The sequence below is a fragment of the Schistocerca serialis genome, chromosome 9 (genome assembly GCF_023864345.2).
Source record: "Schistocerca serialis cubense isolate TAMUIC-IGC-003099 chromosome 9, iqSchSeri2.2, whole genome shotgun sequence".
NCBI lineage: Eukaryota > Metazoa > Arthropoda > Insecta > Orthoptera > Acrididae > Schistocerca > Schistocerca serialis.
The window spans coordinates 445,109,320-445,123,658 of NC_064646.1; the positions used below are offsets into that span (position 1 = coordinate 445,109,320).

The 14,339-nt window shown below is 52.9% G+C and overlaps 36 non-coding genes across 36 annotated transcripts; 19 read left to right on the forward strand and 17 right to left on the reverse strand.

Annotated features, from left to right (window-relative positions):
• Positions 1-106: 106 nt before the first annotated feature.
• Positions 107-179, forward strand: Trnar-acg (transfer RNA arginine (anticodon ACG)). The gene has a single exon. It is a non-coding gene; the product is annotated as a tRNA-Arg (tRNA).
• A 287-nt stretch (positions 180-466) lies between these two features.
• Trnam-cau (transfer RNA methionine (anticodon CAU)) lies at positions 467-538 on the forward strand. The gene has a single exon. It is a non-coding gene; the product is annotated as a tRNA-Met (tRNA).
• Positions 539-962: 424 nt separating this feature from the next.
• Trnad-guc (transfer RNA aspartic acid (anticodon GUC)) lies at positions 963-1,034 on the reverse strand. Its single transcript has one exon. It is a non-coding gene; the product is annotated as a tRNA-Asp (tRNA).
• A 107-nt stretch (positions 1,035-1,141) lies between these two features.
• On the reverse strand, positions 1,142-1,233 carry Trnai-uau (transfer RNA isoleucine (anticodon UAU)). Its single transcript is given in 2 exon segments — positions 1,142-1,177; positions 1,196-1,233. It is a non-coding gene; the product is annotated as a tRNA-Ile (tRNA).
• A 378-nt stretch (positions 1,234-1,611) lies between these two features.
• Positions 1,612-1,684, forward strand: Trnar-acg (transfer RNA arginine (anticodon ACG)). Its single transcript has one exon. It is a non-coding gene; the product is annotated as a tRNA-Arg (tRNA).
• Positions 1,685-1,971: 287 nt separating this feature from the next.
• Trnam-cau (transfer RNA methionine (anticodon CAU)) lies at positions 1,972-2,043 on the forward strand. Its single transcript has one exon. It is a non-coding gene; the product is annotated as a tRNA-Met (tRNA).
• A 424-nt stretch (positions 2,044-2,467) lies between these two features.
• Trnad-guc (transfer RNA aspartic acid (anticodon GUC)) lies at positions 2,468-2,539 on the reverse strand. Its single transcript has one exon. It is a non-coding gene; the product is annotated as a tRNA-Asp (tRNA).
• A 107-nt stretch (positions 2,540-2,646) lies between these two features.
• On the reverse strand, positions 2,647-2,738 carry Trnai-uau (transfer RNA isoleucine (anticodon UAU)). The gene is given in 2 exon segments: positions 2,647-2,682; positions 2,701-2,738. It is a non-coding gene; the product is annotated as a tRNA-Ile (tRNA).
• Positions 2,739-3,116: 378 nt separating this feature from the next.
• On the forward strand, positions 3,117-3,189 carry Trnar-acg (transfer RNA arginine (anticodon ACG)). The gene has a single exon. It is a non-coding gene; the product is annotated as a tRNA-Arg (tRNA).
• Positions 3,190-3,476: 287 nt separating this feature from the next.
• Positions 3,477-3,548, forward strand: Trnam-cau (transfer RNA methionine (anticodon CAU)). Its single transcript has one exon. It is a non-coding gene; the product is annotated as a tRNA-Met (tRNA).
• A 424-nt stretch (positions 3,549-3,972) lies between these two features.
• On the reverse strand, positions 3,973-4,044 carry Trnad-guc (transfer RNA aspartic acid (anticodon GUC)). The gene has a single exon. It is a non-coding gene; the product is annotated as a tRNA-Asp (tRNA).
• A 107-nt stretch (positions 4,045-4,151) lies between these two features.
• Positions 4,152-4,243, reverse strand: Trnai-uau (transfer RNA isoleucine (anticodon UAU)). Its single transcript is given in 2 exon segments — positions 4,152-4,187; positions 4,206-4,243. It is a non-coding gene; the product is annotated as a tRNA-Ile (tRNA).
• Positions 4,244-4,621: 378 nt separating this feature from the next.
• Positions 4,622-4,694, forward strand: Trnar-acg (transfer RNA arginine (anticodon ACG)). Its single transcript has one exon. It is a non-coding gene; the product is annotated as a tRNA-Arg (tRNA).
• A 287-nt stretch (positions 4,695-4,981) lies between these two features.
• On the forward strand, positions 4,982-5,053 carry Trnam-cau (transfer RNA methionine (anticodon CAU)). Its single transcript has one exon. It is a non-coding gene; the product is annotated as a tRNA-Met (tRNA).
• Positions 5,054-5,477: 424 nt separating this feature from the next.
• Trnad-guc (transfer RNA aspartic acid (anticodon GUC)) lies at positions 5,478-5,549 on the reverse strand. The gene has a single exon. It is a non-coding gene; the product is annotated as a tRNA-Asp (tRNA).
• A 107-nt stretch (positions 5,550-5,656) lies between these two features.
• Positions 5,657-5,748, reverse strand: Trnai-uau (transfer RNA isoleucine (anticodon UAU)). The gene is given in 2 exon segments: positions 5,657-5,692; positions 5,711-5,748. It is a non-coding gene; the product is annotated as a tRNA-Ile (tRNA).
• Positions 5,749-6,126: 378 nt separating this feature from the next.
• Positions 6,127-6,199, forward strand: Trnar-acg (transfer RNA arginine (anticodon ACG)). The gene has a single exon. It is a non-coding gene; the product is annotated as a tRNA-Arg (tRNA).
• Positions 6,200-6,486: 287 nt separating this feature from the next.
• On the forward strand, positions 6,487-6,558 carry Trnam-cau (transfer RNA methionine (anticodon CAU)). Its single transcript has one exon. It is a non-coding gene; the product is annotated as a tRNA-Met (tRNA).
• A 424-nt stretch (positions 6,559-6,982) lies between these two features.
• Positions 6,983-7,054, reverse strand: Trnad-guc (transfer RNA aspartic acid (anticodon GUC)). The gene has a single exon. It is a non-coding gene; the product is annotated as a tRNA-Asp (tRNA).
• A 107-nt stretch (positions 7,055-7,161) lies between these two features.
• Positions 7,162-7,253, reverse strand: Trnai-uau (transfer RNA isoleucine (anticodon UAU)). The gene is given in 2 exon segments: positions 7,162-7,197; positions 7,216-7,253. It is a non-coding gene; the product is annotated as a tRNA-Ile (tRNA).
• Positions 7,254-7,631: 378 nt separating this feature from the next.
• Trnar-acg (transfer RNA arginine (anticodon ACG)) lies at positions 7,632-7,704 on the forward strand. Its single transcript has one exon. It is a non-coding gene; the product is annotated as a tRNA-Arg (tRNA).
• A 287-nt stretch (positions 7,705-7,991) lies between these two features.
• On the forward strand, positions 7,992-8,063 carry Trnam-cau (transfer RNA methionine (anticodon CAU)). The gene has a single exon. It is a non-coding gene; the product is annotated as a tRNA-Met (tRNA).
• A 424-nt stretch (positions 8,064-8,487) lies between these two features.
• On the reverse strand, positions 8,488-8,559 carry Trnad-guc (transfer RNA aspartic acid (anticodon GUC)). Its single transcript has one exon. It is a non-coding gene; the product is annotated as a tRNA-Asp (tRNA).
• Positions 8,560-8,666: 107 nt separating this feature from the next.
• Trnai-uau (transfer RNA isoleucine (anticodon UAU)) lies at positions 8,667-8,758 on the reverse strand. Its single transcript is given in 2 exon segments — positions 8,667-8,702; positions 8,721-8,758. It is a non-coding gene; the product is annotated as a tRNA-Ile (tRNA).
• A 378-nt stretch (positions 8,759-9,136) lies between these two features.
• Trnar-acg (transfer RNA arginine (anticodon ACG)) lies at positions 9,137-9,209 on the forward strand. Its single transcript has one exon. It is a non-coding gene; the product is annotated as a tRNA-Arg (tRNA).
• A 287-nt stretch (positions 9,210-9,496) lies between these two features.
• On the forward strand, positions 9,497-9,568 carry Trnam-cau (transfer RNA methionine (anticodon CAU)). The gene has a single exon. It is a non-coding gene; the product is annotated as a tRNA-Met (tRNA).
• A 424-nt stretch (positions 9,569-9,992) lies between these two features.
• On the reverse strand, positions 9,993-10,064 carry Trnad-guc (transfer RNA aspartic acid (anticodon GUC)). The gene has a single exon. It is a non-coding gene; the product is annotated as a tRNA-Asp (tRNA).
• Positions 10,065-10,171: 107 nt separating this feature from the next.
• On the reverse strand, positions 10,172-10,263 carry Trnai-uau (transfer RNA isoleucine (anticodon UAU)). Its single transcript is given in 2 exon segments — positions 10,172-10,207; positions 10,226-10,263. It is a non-coding gene; the product is annotated as a tRNA-Ile (tRNA).
• A 378-nt stretch (positions 10,264-10,641) lies between these two features.
• Positions 10,642-10,714, forward strand: Trnar-acg (transfer RNA arginine (anticodon ACG)). The gene has a single exon. It is a non-coding gene; the product is annotated as a tRNA-Arg (tRNA).
• A 287-nt stretch (positions 10,715-11,001) lies between these two features.
• On the forward strand, positions 11,002-11,073 carry Trnam-cau (transfer RNA methionine (anticodon CAU)). The gene has a single exon. It is a non-coding gene; the product is annotated as a tRNA-Met (tRNA).
• Positions 11,074-11,497: 424 nt separating this feature from the next.
• On the reverse strand, positions 11,498-11,569 carry Trnad-guc (transfer RNA aspartic acid (anticodon GUC)). Its single transcript has one exon. It is a non-coding gene; the product is annotated as a tRNA-Asp (tRNA).
• A 107-nt stretch (positions 11,570-11,676) lies between these two features.
• On the reverse strand, positions 11,677-11,768 carry Trnai-uau (transfer RNA isoleucine (anticodon UAU)). The gene is given in 2 exon segments: positions 11,677-11,712; positions 11,731-11,768. It is a non-coding gene; the product is annotated as a tRNA-Ile (tRNA).
• Positions 11,769-12,146: 378 nt separating this feature from the next.
• Positions 12,147-12,219, forward strand: Trnar-acg (transfer RNA arginine (anticodon ACG)). The gene has a single exon. It is a non-coding gene; the product is annotated as a tRNA-Arg (tRNA).
• A 287-nt stretch (positions 12,220-12,506) lies between these two features.
• On the forward strand, positions 12,507-12,578 carry Trnam-cau (transfer RNA methionine (anticodon CAU)). Its single transcript has one exon. It is a non-coding gene; the product is annotated as a tRNA-Met (tRNA).
• A 425-nt stretch (positions 12,579-13,003) lies between these two features.
• Trnad-guc (transfer RNA aspartic acid (anticodon GUC)) lies at positions 13,004-13,076 on the reverse strand. The gene has a single exon. It is a non-coding gene; the product is annotated as a tRNA-Asp (tRNA).
• A 588-nt stretch (positions 13,077-13,664) lies between these two features.
• On the forward strand, positions 13,665-13,737 carry Trnar-acg (transfer RNA arginine (anticodon ACG)). Its single transcript has one exon. It is a non-coding gene; the product is annotated as a tRNA-Arg (tRNA).
• The last annotated feature ends 602 nt before the right edge of the window (positions 13,738-14,339 follow it).

The window sequence follows — 14,339 nt, forward strand, 5'->3', positions numbered from 1 at the left end:
GGCCACGCAGCTGGACGAGAGGTACCTTCCTTGGGAGCTTGCTCAGCCATGGAGAACACGTTTCTTCGCCAATTGCACTTGCCTCGTAGAAAGAAATGCTGCCACTGGCCCTGTGGCGCAACGGATAACGCGTCTGACTACGGATCAGAAGATTCCAGGTTCGAATCCTGGCAGGGTCGGCATTTTGTTGGTTGCCGACGCGTAGCTGGGCAGTGGATTTCGTATGTCGACGCATCGTGGAGTGCTTTGTTACTCCTGTGCATCTCGCAGCTGCATGTCGAGTCAATCGTGGTAAATATCGCAGCCTGCAAGCGTCAGCGTAGCGTCAGTCGAGCAAAGTCGAGACAAGTCAAGCTGAGAGCTGTGGGAGATGATACGCAATTAAGTACAGGCGTGTGAAAGCGACGCAGACAACGCTTTCCAAGTGTCCCACGTCACGTGGCGAAGAGCCAGCGCAACCCCAGCCAGCAGAGTGGCGCAGTGGAAGCGTGCTGGGCCCATAACCCAGAGGTCCGTGGATCGAAACCACGCTCTGCTAAAATTATTTCTTTTGCAGACTGTGTCGAGCTCGATTATTACGCCCACAGCGTCGGCTGGGGTGCCTTGATTCAGCGTTAACAGCAAACCCAGTAATTCTGAAGTGTGAAGAATGCGAGAACCACTTCCTAAGATGTAGCATTTTTTAAGATTTTGCACCAACTACACTCCTTGATCGCAAAGTTAATGCTCTTACGACCCCCATACGCGCAACACTCGAACAGGTTTGTGAGATAAAAATCGCATCTCCCCGGGGGGGAATCGAACCCCGGTCTCCCGCGTGACCGGCGGCGATACTAACCACTATACTACCGAGGATGCGATGTAAACAGGTGCCTGTGTGCGAGAGATATGGTGCAAGTAGCCGCAAACGTCCTACACTAAGTTCGGAGAGTGAAAAAGCAGCAATTAAAAATCGGATGTGCCTCCCCGGCGGGGAATCGAACCCCGGTCTCCCGCGTGACAGGCGGGGATACTAACCACTATACTACCGAGGAAGACGCAGCTAGCGTCTCGAATGCACAATTATGTTACTCAAATAGCTGATACATCTCAAACCTAGCCTCCTGTTGCTGTCAGAGACAGCTGCTAAGAAATAAAAGTATGCCCCAGGTGAGGCTCGAACTCACAACCCCGGCATTGCTCACGGCTACTGCCTTATAAGTACCGTGCGCTAACCAATTGCGCCACTGGGGCTACGACACAGTGTTCTCAGTTAGCGGTATTCACTTTGCTGCAAACCAGTGGTGGCCACAGAAACATACGATCGCCACCTGATGCCATACTGCGACTTTGGCACCTGACTACCAATGCTTCGTGCTATTCTTGTTTCATATGCTACGCTTACATGCACATCAACCGGCTCTGGTCGTCGAGAAAACGCGGGAAAACGCGCGCCTTGCCTTCTGCTACCTGTCGAACAGCGAGAGCAGATGCGTGGCAAGCTCTAAGCTCTGCAGGCGCACTGCGGCCACGCAGCTGGACGAGAGGTACCTTCCTTGGGAGCTTGCTCAGCCATGGAGAACACGTTTCTTCGCCAATTGCACTTGCCTCGTAGAAAGAAATGCTGCCACTGGCCCTGTGGCGCAACGGATAACGCGTCTGACTACGGATCAGAAGATTCCAGGTTCGAATCCTGGCAGGGTCGGCATTTTGTTGGTTGCCGACGCGTAGCTGGGCAGTGGATTTCGTATGTCGACGCATCGTGGAGTGCTTTGTTACTCCTGTGCATCTCGCAGCTGCATGTCGAGTCAATCGTGGTAAATATCGCAGCCTGCAAGCGTCAGCGTAGCGTCAGTCGAGCAAAGTCGAGACAAGTCAAGCTGAGAGCTGTGGGAGATGATACGCAATTAAGTACAGGCGTGTGAAAGCGACGCAGACAACGCTTTCCAAGTGTCCCACGTCACGTGGCGAAGAGCCAGCGCAACCCCAGCCAGCAGAGTGGCGCAGTGGAAGCGTGCTGGGCCCATAACCCAGAGGTCCGTGGATCGAAACCACGCTCTGCTAAAATTATTTCTTTTGCAGACTGTGTCGAGCTCGATTATTACGCCCACAGCGTCGGCTGGGGTGCCTTGATTCAGCGTTAACAGCAAACCCAGTAATTCTGAAGTGTGAAGAATGCGAGAACCACTTCCTAAGATGTAGCATTTTTTAAGATTTTGCACCAACTACACTCCTTGATCGCAAAGTTAATGCTCTTACGACCCCCATACGCGCAACACTCGAACAGGTTTGTGAGATAAAAATCGCATCTCCCCGGCGGGGAATCGAACCCCGGTCTCCCGCGTGACCGGCGGCGATACTAACCACTATACTACCGAGGATGCGATGTAAACAGGTGCCTGTGTGCGAGAGATATGGTGCAAGTAGCCGCAAACGTCCTACACTAAGTTCGGAGAGTGAAAAAGCAGCAATTAAAAATCGGATGTGCCTCCCCGGCGGGGAATCGAACCCCGGTCTCCCGCGTGACAGGCGGGGATACTAACCACTATACTACCGAGGAAGACGCAGCTAGCGTCTCGAATGCACAATTATGTTACTCAAATAGCTGATACATCTCAAACCTAGCCTCCTGTTGCTGTCAGAGACAGCTGCTAAGAAATAAAAGTATGCCCCAGGTGAGGCTCGAACTCACAACCCCGGCATTGCTCACGGCTACTGCCTTATAAGTACCGTGCGCTAACCAATTGCGCCACTGGGGCTACGACACAGTGTTCTCAGTTAGCGGTATTCACTTTGCTGCAAACCAGTGGTGGCCACAGAAACATACGATCGCCACCTGATGCCATACTGCGACTTTGGCACCTGACTACCAATGCTTCGTGCTATTCTTGTTTCATATGCTACGCTTACATGCACATCAACCGGCTCTGGTCGTCGAGAAAACGCGGGAAAACGCGCGCCTTGCCTTCTGCTACCTGTCGAACAGCGAGAGCAGATGCGTGGCAAGCTCTAAGCTCTGCAGGCGCACTGCGGCCACGCAGCTGGACGAGAGGTACCTTCCTTGGGAGCTTGCTCAGCCATGGAGAACACGTTTCTTCGCCAATTGCACTTGCCTCGTAGGAAGAAATGCTGCCACTGGCCCTGTGGCGCAACGGATAACGCGTCTGACTACGGATCAGAAGATTCCAGGTTCGAATCCTGGCGGGGTCGGCATTTTGTTGGTTGCCGACGCGTAGCTGGGCAGTGGATTTCGTATGTCGACGCATCGTGGAGTGCTTTGTTACTCCTGTGCATCTCGCAGCTGCATGTCGAGTCAATCGTGGTAAATATCGCAGCCTGCAAGCGTCAGCGTAGCGTCAGTCGAGCAAAGTCGAGACAAGTCAAGCTGAGAGCTGTGGGAGATGATACGCAATTAAGTACAGGCGTGTGAAAGCGACGCAGACAACGCTTTCCAAGTGTCCCACGTCACGTGGCGAAGAGCCAGCGCAACCCCAGCCAGCAGAGTGGCGCAGTGGAAGCGTGCTGGGCCCATAACCCAGAGGTCCGTGGATCGAAACCACGCTCTGCTAAAATTATTTCTTTTGCAGACTGTGTCGAGCTCGATTATTACGCCCACAGCGTCGGCTGGGGTGCCTTGATTCAGCGTTAACAGCAAACCCAGTAATTCTGAAGTGTGAAGAATGCGAGAACCACTTCCTAAGATGTAGCATTTTTTAAGATTTTGCACCAACTACACTCCTTGATCGCAAAGTTAATGCTCTTACGACCCCCATACGCGCAACACTCGAACAGGTTTGTGAGATAAAAATCGCATCTCCCCGGCGGGGAATCGAACCCCGGTCTCCCGCGTGACCGGCGGCGATACTAACCACTATACTACCGAGGATGCGATGTAAACAGGTGCCTGTGTGCGAGAGATATGGTGCAAGTAGCCGCAAACGTCCTACACTAAGTTCGGAGAGTGAAAAAGCAGCAATTAAAAATCGGATGTGCCTCCCCGGCGGGGAATCGAACCCCGGTCTCCCGCGTGACAGGCGGGGATACTAACCACTATACTACCGAGGAAGACGCAGCTAGCGTCTCGAATGCACAATTATGTTACTCAAATAGCTGATACATCTCAAACCTAGCCTCCTGTTGCTGTCAGAGACAGCTGCTAAGAAATAAAAGTATGCCCCAGGTGAGGCTCGAACTCACAACCCCGGCATTGCTCACGGCTACTGCCTTATAAGTACCGTGCGCTAACCAATTGCGCCACTGGGGCTACGACACAGTGTTCTCAGTTAGCGGTATTCACTTTGCTGCAAACCAGTGGTGGCCACAGAAACATACGATCGCCACCTGATGCCATACTGCGACTTTGGCACCTGACTACCAATGCTTCGTGCTATTCTTGTTTCATATGCTACGCTTACATGCACATCAACCGGCTCTGGTCGTCGAGAAAACGCGGGAAAACGCGCGCCTTGCCTTCTGCTACCTGTCGAACAGCGAGAGCAGATGCGTGGCAAGCTCTAAGCTCTGCAGGCGCACTGCGGCCACGCAGCTGGACGAGAGGTACCTTCCTTGGGAGCTTGCTCAGCCATGGAGAACACGTTTCTTCGCCAATTGCACTTGCCTCGTAGAAAGAAATGCTGCCACTGGCCCTGTGGCGCAACGGATAACGCGTCTGACTACGGATCAGAAGATTCCAGGTTCGAATCCTGGCAGGGTCGGCATTTTGTTGGTTGCCGACGCGTAGCTGGGCAGTGGATTTCGTATGTCGACGCATCGTGGAGTGCTTTGTTACTCCTGTGCATCTCGCAGCTGCATGTCGAGTCAATCGTGGTAAATATCGCAGCCTGCAAGCGTCAGCGTAGCGTCAGTCGAGCAAAGTCGAGACAAGTCAAGCTGAGAGCTGTGGGAGATGATACGCAATTAAGTACAGGCGTGTGAAAGCGACGCAGACAACGCTTTCCAAGTGTCCCACGTCACGTGGCGAAGAGCCAGCGCAACCCCAGCCAGCAGAGTGGCGCAGTGGAAGCGTGCTGGGCCCATAACCCAGAGGTCCGTGGATCGAAACCACGCTCTGCTAAAATTATTTCTTTTGCAGACTGTGTCGAGCTCGATTATTACGCCCACAGCGTCGGCTGGGGTGCCTTGATTCAGCGTTAACAGCAAACCCAGTAATTCTGAAGTGTGAAGAATGCGAGAACCACTTCCTAAGATGTAGCATTTTTTAAGATTTTGCACCAACTACACTCCTTGATCGCAAAGTTAATGCTCTTACGACCCCCATACGCGCAACACTCGAACAGGTTTGTGAGATAAAAATCGCATCTCCCCGGCGGGGAATCGAACCCCGGTCTCCCGCGTGACCGGCGGCGATACTAACCACTATACTACCGAGGATGCGATGTAAACAGGTGCCTGTGTGCGAGAGATATGGTGCAAGTAGCCGCAAACGTCCTACACTAAGTTCGGAGAGTGAAAAAGCAGCAATTAAAAATCGGATGTGCCTCCCCGGCGGGGAATCGAACCCCGGTCTCCCGCGTGACAGGCGGGGATACTAACCACTATACTACCGAGGAAGACGCAGCTAGCGTCTCGAATGCACAATTATGTTACTCAAATAGCTGATACATCTCAAACCTAGCCTCCTGTTGCTGTCAGAGACAGCTGCTAAGAAATAAAAGTATGCCCCAGGTGAGGCTCGAACTCACAACCCCGGCATTGCTCACGGCTACTGCCTTATAAGTACCGTGCGCTAACCAATTGCGCCACTGGGGCTACGACACAGTGTTCTCAGTTAGCGGTATTCACTTTGCTGCAAACCAGTGGTGGCCACAGAAACATACGATCGCCACCTGATGCCATACTGCGACTTTGGCACCTGACTACCAATGCTTCGTGCTATTCTTGTTTCATATGCTACGCTTACATGCACATCAACCGGCTCTGGTCGTCGAGAAAACGCGGGAAAACGCGCGCCTTGCCTTCTGCTACCTGTCGAACAGCGAGAGCAGATGCGTGGCAAGCTCTAAGCTCTGCAGGCGCACTGCGGCCACGCAGCTGGACGAGAGGTACCTTCCTTGGGAGCTTGCTCAGCCATGGAGAACACGTTTCTTCGCCAATTGCACTTGCCTCGTAGAAAGAAATGCTGCCACTGGCCCTGTGGCGCAACGGATAACGCGTCTGACTACGGATCAGAAGATTCCAGGTTCGAATCCTGGCAGGGTCGGCATTTTGTTGGTTGCCGACGCGTAGCTGGGCAGTGGATTTCGTATGTCGACGCATCGTGGAGTGCTTTGTTACTCCTGTGCATCTCGCAGCTGCATGTCGAGTCAATCGTGGTAAATATCGCAGCCTGCAAGCGTCAGCGTAGCGTCAGTCGAGCAAAGTCGAGACAAGTCAAGCTGAGAGCTGTGGGAGATGATACGCAATTAAGTACAGGCGTGTGAAAGCGACGCAGACAACGCTTTCCAAGTGTCCCACGTCACGTGGCGAAGAGCCAGCGCAACCCCAGCCAGCAGAGTGGCGCAGTGGAAGCGTGCTGGGCCCATAACCCAGAGGTCCGTGGATCGAAACCACGCTCTGCTAAAATTATTTCTTTTGCAGACTGTGTCGAGCTCGATTATTACGCCCACAGCGTCGGCTGGGGTGCCTTGATTCAGCGTTAACAGCAAACCCAGTAATTCTGAAGTGTGAAGAATGCGAGAACCACTTCCTAAGATGTAGCATTTTTTAAGATTTTGCACCAACTACACTCCTTGATCGCAAAGTTAATGCTCTTACGACCCCCATACGCGCAACACTCGAACAGGTTTGTGAGATAAAAATCGCATCTCCCCGGCGGGGAATCGAACCCCGGTCTCCCGCGTGACCGGCGGCGATACTAACCACTATACTACCGAGGATGCGATGTAAACAGGTGCCTGTGTGCGAGAGATATGGTGCAAGTAGCCGCAAACGTCCTACACTAAGTTCGGAGAGTGAAAAAGCAGCAATTAAAAATCGGATGTGCCTCCCCGGCGGGGAATCGAACCCCGGTCTCCCGCGTGACAGGCGGGGATACTAACCACTATACTACCGAGGAAGACGCAGCTAGCGTCTCGAATGCACAATTATGTTACTCAAATAGCTGATACATCTCAAACCTAGCCTCCTGTTGCTGTCAGAGATAGCTGCTAAGAAATAAAAGTATGCCCCAGGTGAGGCTCGAACTCACAACCCCGGCATTGCTCACGGCTACTGCCTTATAAGTACCGTGCGCTAACCAATTGCGCCACTGGGGCTACGACACAGTGTTCTCAGTTAGCGGTATTCACTTTGCTGCAAACCAGTGGTGGCCACAGAAACATACGATCGCCACCTGATGCCATACTGCGACTTTGGCACCTGACTACCAATGCTTCGTGCTATTCTTGTTTCATATGCTACGCTTACATGCACATCAACCGGCTCTGGTCGTCGAGAAAACGCGGGAAAACGCGCGCCTTGCCTTCTGCTACCTGTCGAACAGCGAGAGCAGATGCGTGGCAAGCTCTAAGCTCTGCAGGCGCACTGCGGCCACGCAGCTGGACGAGAGGTACCTTCCTTGGGAGCTTGCTCAGCCATGGAGAACACGTTTCTTCGCCAATTGCACTTGCCTCGTAGAAAGAAATGCTGCCACTGGCCCTGTGGCGCAACGGATAACGCGTCTGACTACGGATCAGAAGATTCCAGGTTCGAATCCTGGCAGGGTCGGCATTTTGTTGGTTGCCGACGCGTAGCTGGGCAGTGGATTTCGTATGTCGACGCATCGTGGAGTGCTTTGTTACTCCTGTGCATCTCGCAGCTGCATGTCGAGTCAATCGTGGTAAATATCGCAGCCTGCAAGCGTCAGCGTAGCGTCAGTCGAGCAAAGTCGAGACAAGTCAAGCTGAGAGCTGTGGGAGATGATACGCAATTAAGTACAGGCGTGTGAAAGCGACGCAGACAACGCTTTCCAAGTGTCCCACGTCACGTGGCGAAGAGCCAGCGCAACCCCAGCCAGCAGAGTGGCGCAGTGGAAGCGTGCTGGGCCCATAACCCAGAGGTCCGTGGATCGAAACCACGCTCTGCTAAAATTATTTCTTTTGCAGACTGTGTCGAGCTCGATTATTACGCCCACAGCGTCGGCTGGGGTGCCTTGATTCAGCGTTAACAGCAAACCCAGTAATTCTGAAGTGTGAAGAATGCGAGAACCACTTCCTAAGATGTAGCATTTTTTAAGATTTTGCACCAACTACACTCCTTGATCGCAAAGTTAATGCTCTTACGACCCCCATACGCGCAACACTCGAACAGGTTTGTGAGATAAAAATCGCATCTCCCCGGCGGGGAATCGAACCCCGGTCTCCCGCGTGACCGGCGGCGATACTAACCACTATACTACCGAGGATGCGATGTAAACAGGTGCCTGTGTGCGAGAGATATGGTGCAAGTAGCCGCAAACGTCCTACACTAAGTTCGGAGAGTGAAAAAGCAGCAATTAAAAATCGGATGTGCCTCCCCGGCGGGGAATCGAACCCCGGTCTCCCGCGTGACAGGCGGGGATACTAACCACTATACTACCGAGGAAGACGCAGCTAGCGTCTCGAATGCACAATTATGTTACTCAAATAGCTGATACATCTCAAACCTAGCCTCCTGTTGCTGTCAGAGACAGCTGCTAAGAAATAAAAGTATGCCCCAGGTGAGGCTCGAACTCACAACCCCGGCATTGCTCACGGCTACTGCCTTATAAGTACCGTGCGCTAACCAATTGCGCCACTGGGGCTACGACACAGTGTTCTCAGTTAGCGGTATTCACTTTGCTGCAAACCAGTGGTGGCCACAGAAACATACGATCGCCACCTGATGCCATACTGCGACTTTGGCACCTGACTACCAATGCTTCGTGCTATTCTTGTTTCATATGCTACGCTTACATGCACATCAACCGGCTCTGGTCGTCGAGAAAACGCGGGAAAACGCGCGCCTTGCCTTCTGCTACCTGTCGAACAGCGAGAGCAGATGCGTGGCAAGCTCTAAGCTCTGCAGGCGCACTGCGGCCACGCAGCTGGACGAGAGGTACCTTCCTTGGGAGCTTGCTCAGCCATGGAGAACACGTTTCTTCGCCAATTGCACTTGCCTCGTAGAAAGAAATGCTGCCACTGGCCCTGTGGCGCAACGGATAACGCGTCTGACTACGGATCAGAAGATTCCAGGTTCGAATCCTGGCAGGGTCGGCATTTTGTTGGTTGCCGACGCGTAGCTGGGCAGTGGATTTCGTATGTCGACGCATCGTGGAGTGCTTTGTTACTCCTGTGCATCTCGCAGCTGCATGTCGAGTCAATCGTGGTAAATATCGCAGCCTGCAAGCGTCAGCGTAGCGTCAGTCGAGCAAAGTCGAGACAAGTCAAGCTGAGAGCTGTGGGAGATGATACGCAATTAAGTACAGGCGTGTGAAAGCGACGCAGACAACGCTTTCCAAGTGTCCCACGTCACGTGGCGAAGAGCCAGCGCAACCCCAGCCAGCAGAGTGGCGCAGTGGAAGCGTGCTGGGCCCATAACCCAGAGGTCCGTGGATCGAAACCACGCTCTGCTAAAATTATTTCTTTTGCAGACTGTGTCGAGCTCGATTATTACGCCCACAGCGTCGGCTGGGGTGCCTTGATTCAGCGTTAACAGCAAACCCAGTAATTCTGAAGTGTGAAGAATGCGAGAACCACTTCCTAAGATGTAGCATTTTTTAAGATTTTGCACCAACTACACTCCTTGATCGCAAAGTTAATGCTCTTACGACCCCCATACGCGCAACACTCGAACAGGTTTGTGAGATAAAAATCGCATCTCCCCGGCGGGGAATCGAACCCCGGTCTCCCGCGTGACCGGCGGCGATACTAACCACTATACTACCGAGGATGCGATGTAAACAGGTGCCTGTGTGCGAGAGATATGGTGCAAGTAGCCGCAAACGTCCTACACTAAGTTCGGAGAGTGAAAAAGCAGCAATTAAAAATCGGATGTGCCTCCCCGGCGGGGAATCGAACCCCGGTCTCCCGCGTGACAGGCGGGGATACTAACCACTATACTACCGAGGAAGACGCAGCTAGCGTCTCGAATGCACAATTATGTTACTCAAATAGCTGATACATCTCAAACCTAGCCTCCTGTTGCTGTCAGAGATAGCTGCTAAGAAATAAAAGTATGCCCCAGGTGAGGCTCGAACTCACAACCCCGGCATTGCTCACGGCTACTGCCTTATAAGTACCGTGCGCTAACCAATTGCGCCACTGGGGCTACGACACAGTGTTCTCAGTTAGCGGTATTCACTTTGCTGCAAACCAGTGGTGGCCACAGAAACATACGATCGCCACCTGATGCCATACTGCGACTTTGGCACCTGACTACCAATGCTTCGTGCTATTCTTGTTTCATATGCTACGCTTACATGCACATCAACCGGCTCTGGTCGTCGAGAAAACGCGGGAAAACGCGCGCCTTGCCTTCTGCTACCTGTCGAACAGCGAGAGCAGATGCGTGGCAAGCTCTAAGCTCTGCAGGCGCACTGCGGCCACGCAGCTGGACGAGAGGTACCTTCCTTGGGAGCTTGCTCAGCCATGGAGAACACGTTTCTTCGCCAATTGCACTTGCCTCGTAGAAAGAAATGCTGCCACTGGCCCTGTGGCGCAACGGATAACGCGTCTGACTACGGATCAGAAGATTCCAGGTTCGAATCCTGGCAGGGTCGGCATTTTGTTGGTTGCCGACGCGTAGCTGGGCAGTGGATTTCGTATGTCGACGCATCGTGGAGTGCTTTGTTACTCCTGTGCATCTCGCAGCTGCATGTCGAGTCAATCGTGGTAAATATCGCAGCCTGCAAGCGTCAGCGTAGCGTCAGTCGAGCAAAGTCGAGACAAGTCAAGCTGAGAGCTGTGGGAGATGATACGCAATTAAGTACAGGCGTGTGAAAGCGACGCAGACAACGCTTTCCAAGTGTCCCACGTCACGTGGCGAAGAGCCAGCGCAACCCCAGCCAGCAGAGTGGCGCAGTGGAAGCGTGCTGGGCCCATAACCCAGAGGTCCGTGGATCGAAACCACGCTCTGCTAAAATTATTTCTTTTGCAGACTGTGTCGAGCTCGATTATTACGCCCACAGCGTCGGCTGGGGTGCCTTGATTCAGCGTTAACAGCAAACCCAGTAATTCTGAAGTGTGAAGAATGCGAGAACCACTTCCTAAGATGTAGCATTTTTTAAGATTTTGCACCAACTACACTCCTTGATCGCAAAGTTAATGCTCTTACGACCCCCATACGCGCAACACTCGAACAGGTTTGTGAGATAAAAATCGCATCTCCCCGGCGGGGAATCGAACCCCGGTCTCCCGCGTGACCGGCGGCGATACTAACCACTATACTACCGAGGATGCGATGTAAACAGGTGCCTGTGTGCGAGAGATATGGTGCAAGTAGCCGCAAACGTCCTACACTAAGTTCGGAGAGTGAAAAAGCAGCAATTAAAAATCGGATGTGCCTCCCCGGCGGGGAATCGAACCCCGGTCTCCCGCGTGACAGGCGGGGATACTAACCACTATACTACCGAGGAAGACGCAGCTAGCGTCTCGAATGCACAATTATGTTACTCAAATAGCTGATACATCTCAAACCTAGCCTCCTGTTGCTGTCAGAGACAGCTGCTAAGAAATAAAAGTATGCCCCAGGTGAGGCTCGAACTCACAACCCCGGCATTGCTCACGGCTACTGCCTTATAAGTACCGTGCGCTAACCAATTGCGCCACTGGGGCTACGACACAGTGTTCTCAGTTAGCGGTATTCACTTTGCTGCAAACCAGTGGTGGCCACAGAAACATACGATCGCCACCTGATGCCATACTGCGACTTTGGCACCTGACTACCAATGCTTCGTGCTATTCTTGTTTCATATGCTACGCTTACATGCACATCAACCGGCTCTGGTCGTCGAGAAAACGCGGGAAAACGCGCGCCTTGCCTTCTGCTACCTGTCGAACAGCGAGAGCAGATGCGTGGCAAGCTCTAAGCTCTGCAGGCGCACTGCGGCCACGCAGCTGGACGAGAGGTACCTTCCTTGGGAGCTTGCTCAGCCATGGAGAACACGTTTCTTCGCCAATTGCACTTGCCTCGTAGAAAGAAATGCTGCCACTGGCCCTGTGGCGCAACGGATAACGCGTCTGACTACGGATCAGAAGATTCCAGGTTCGAATCCTGGCAGGGTCGGCATTTTGTTGGTTGCCGACGCGTAGCTGGGCAGTGGATTTCGTATGTCGACGCATCGTGGAGTGCTTTGTTACTCCTGTGCATCTCGCAGCTGCATGTCGAGTCAATCGTGGTAAATATCGCAGCCTGCAAGCGTCAGCGTAGCGTCAGTCGAGCAAAGTCGAGACAAGTCAAGCTGAGAGCTGTGGGAGATGATACGCAATTAAGTACAGGCGTGTGAAAGCGACGCAGACAACGCTTTCCAAGTGTCCCACGTCACGTGGCGAAGAGCCAGCGCAACCCCAGCCAGCAGAGTGGCGCAGTGGAAGCGTGCTGGGCCCATAACCCAGAGGTCCGTGGATCGAAACCACGCTCTGCTAAAATTATTTCTTTTGCAGACTGTGTCGAGCTCGATTATTTACGCCCACAGCGTCGGCTGGGGTGCCTTGATTCAGCGTTAACAGCAAACCCAGTAATTCTGAAGTGTGAAGAATGCGAGAACCACTTCCTAAGATGTAGCATTTTTTAAGATTTTGCACCAACTACACTCCTTGATCGCAAAGTTAATGCTCTTACGACCCCCATACGCGCAACACTCGAACAGGTTTGTGAGATAAAAATCGCATCTCCCCGGCGGGGAATCGAACCCCGGTCTCCCGCGTGACCGGCGGCGATACTAACCACTATACTACCGAGGATGCGATGTAAACAGGTGCCTGTGTGCGAGAGATATGGTGCAAGTAGCCGCAAACGTCCTACACTAAGTTCGGAGAGTGAAAAAGCAGCAATTAAAAATCGGATGTGCCTCCCCGGCGGGGAATCGAACCCCCGGTCTCCCGCGTGACAGGCGGGGATACTAACCACTATACTACCGAGGAAGACGCAGCTAGCGTCTCGAATGCACAATTATGTTACTCAAATAGCTGATACATCTCAAACCTAGCCTCCTGTTGCTGTCAGAGACAGCTGCTAAGAAATAAAAGTATGCCCCAGGTGAGGCTCGAACTCACACAACCCCGGCATTGCTCACGGCTACTGCCTTATAAGTACCCGGTGCGCCTAACCAATTGCGCCACTGGGGCTACGACACAGTGTTCTCAGTTAGCGGTATTCACTTTGCTGCAAACCAGTGGTGGGCCACAGAAACATTACGATCGCCACCTGATGCCATACTGCGACTTTGGCACCTGACTACCAATGCTTCGTGCTATTCTTGTTTCATATGCTACGCTTACATGCACATCAACCGGCTCTGGTCGTCGAGAAAACGCGGGAAAACGCGCGCCTTGCCTTCTGCTACCTGTCGAACAGCGAGAGCAGATGCGTGGCAAGCTCTAAGCTCTGCAGGCGCACTGCGGCCCACGCAGCTGGACGAGAGGTACCCTTCCTTGGGAGCTTGCTCAGCCATGGAGAACACGTTTCTTCGCCAATTGCACTTAGCCTCGTAGAAAGAAATGCTGCCCACTGGCCCTGTGGCGCAACGGATAACGCGTCTGACTACGGATCAGAAGATTCCAGGTTCGAATCCTGGCAGGGTCGGCAATTTTGTTGGTTGCCGACGCGTAGCTGGGCAGTGGATTTCGTATGTCGACGCATCGTGGAGTGCTTTGTTACTCCTGTGCATCTCGCAGCCTGCATGTCGAGTCAATCGTGGTAAATATCGCAGCCTGCAAGCGTCAGCGTAGCGTCAGTCGAGCAAAGTCGAGACAAGTCAAGCTGAGAGCTGTGGGAGATGATACGCAATTAAGTACAGGCGTGTGAAAGCGACGCAGACAACGCTTTCCAAGTGTCCCCACGTCACGTGGCGAAGAGCCAGCGCAACCCCAGCCAGCAGAGTGGCGCAGTGGAAGCGTGCTGGGGCCCATAACCCAGAGGTCCGTGGATCGAAACCACGCTCTGCTAAAAATTATTTCTTTTGCAGACTGTGTCGAGCTCGATTATTACGCCCCACAGCGTCGGCTGGGGTGCCTTGATTCAGCGTTAACAGCAAACCCCAGTAATTCTGAAGTGTGAAGAATGCGAGAACCACTTCCTAAGATGTAGCATTTTTTAAGATTTTGCACCAACTACACTCCTTGATCGCAAAGTTAATGCTCTTACGACCCCCATACGCGCAACACTCGAACAGGTTTGTGAGATAA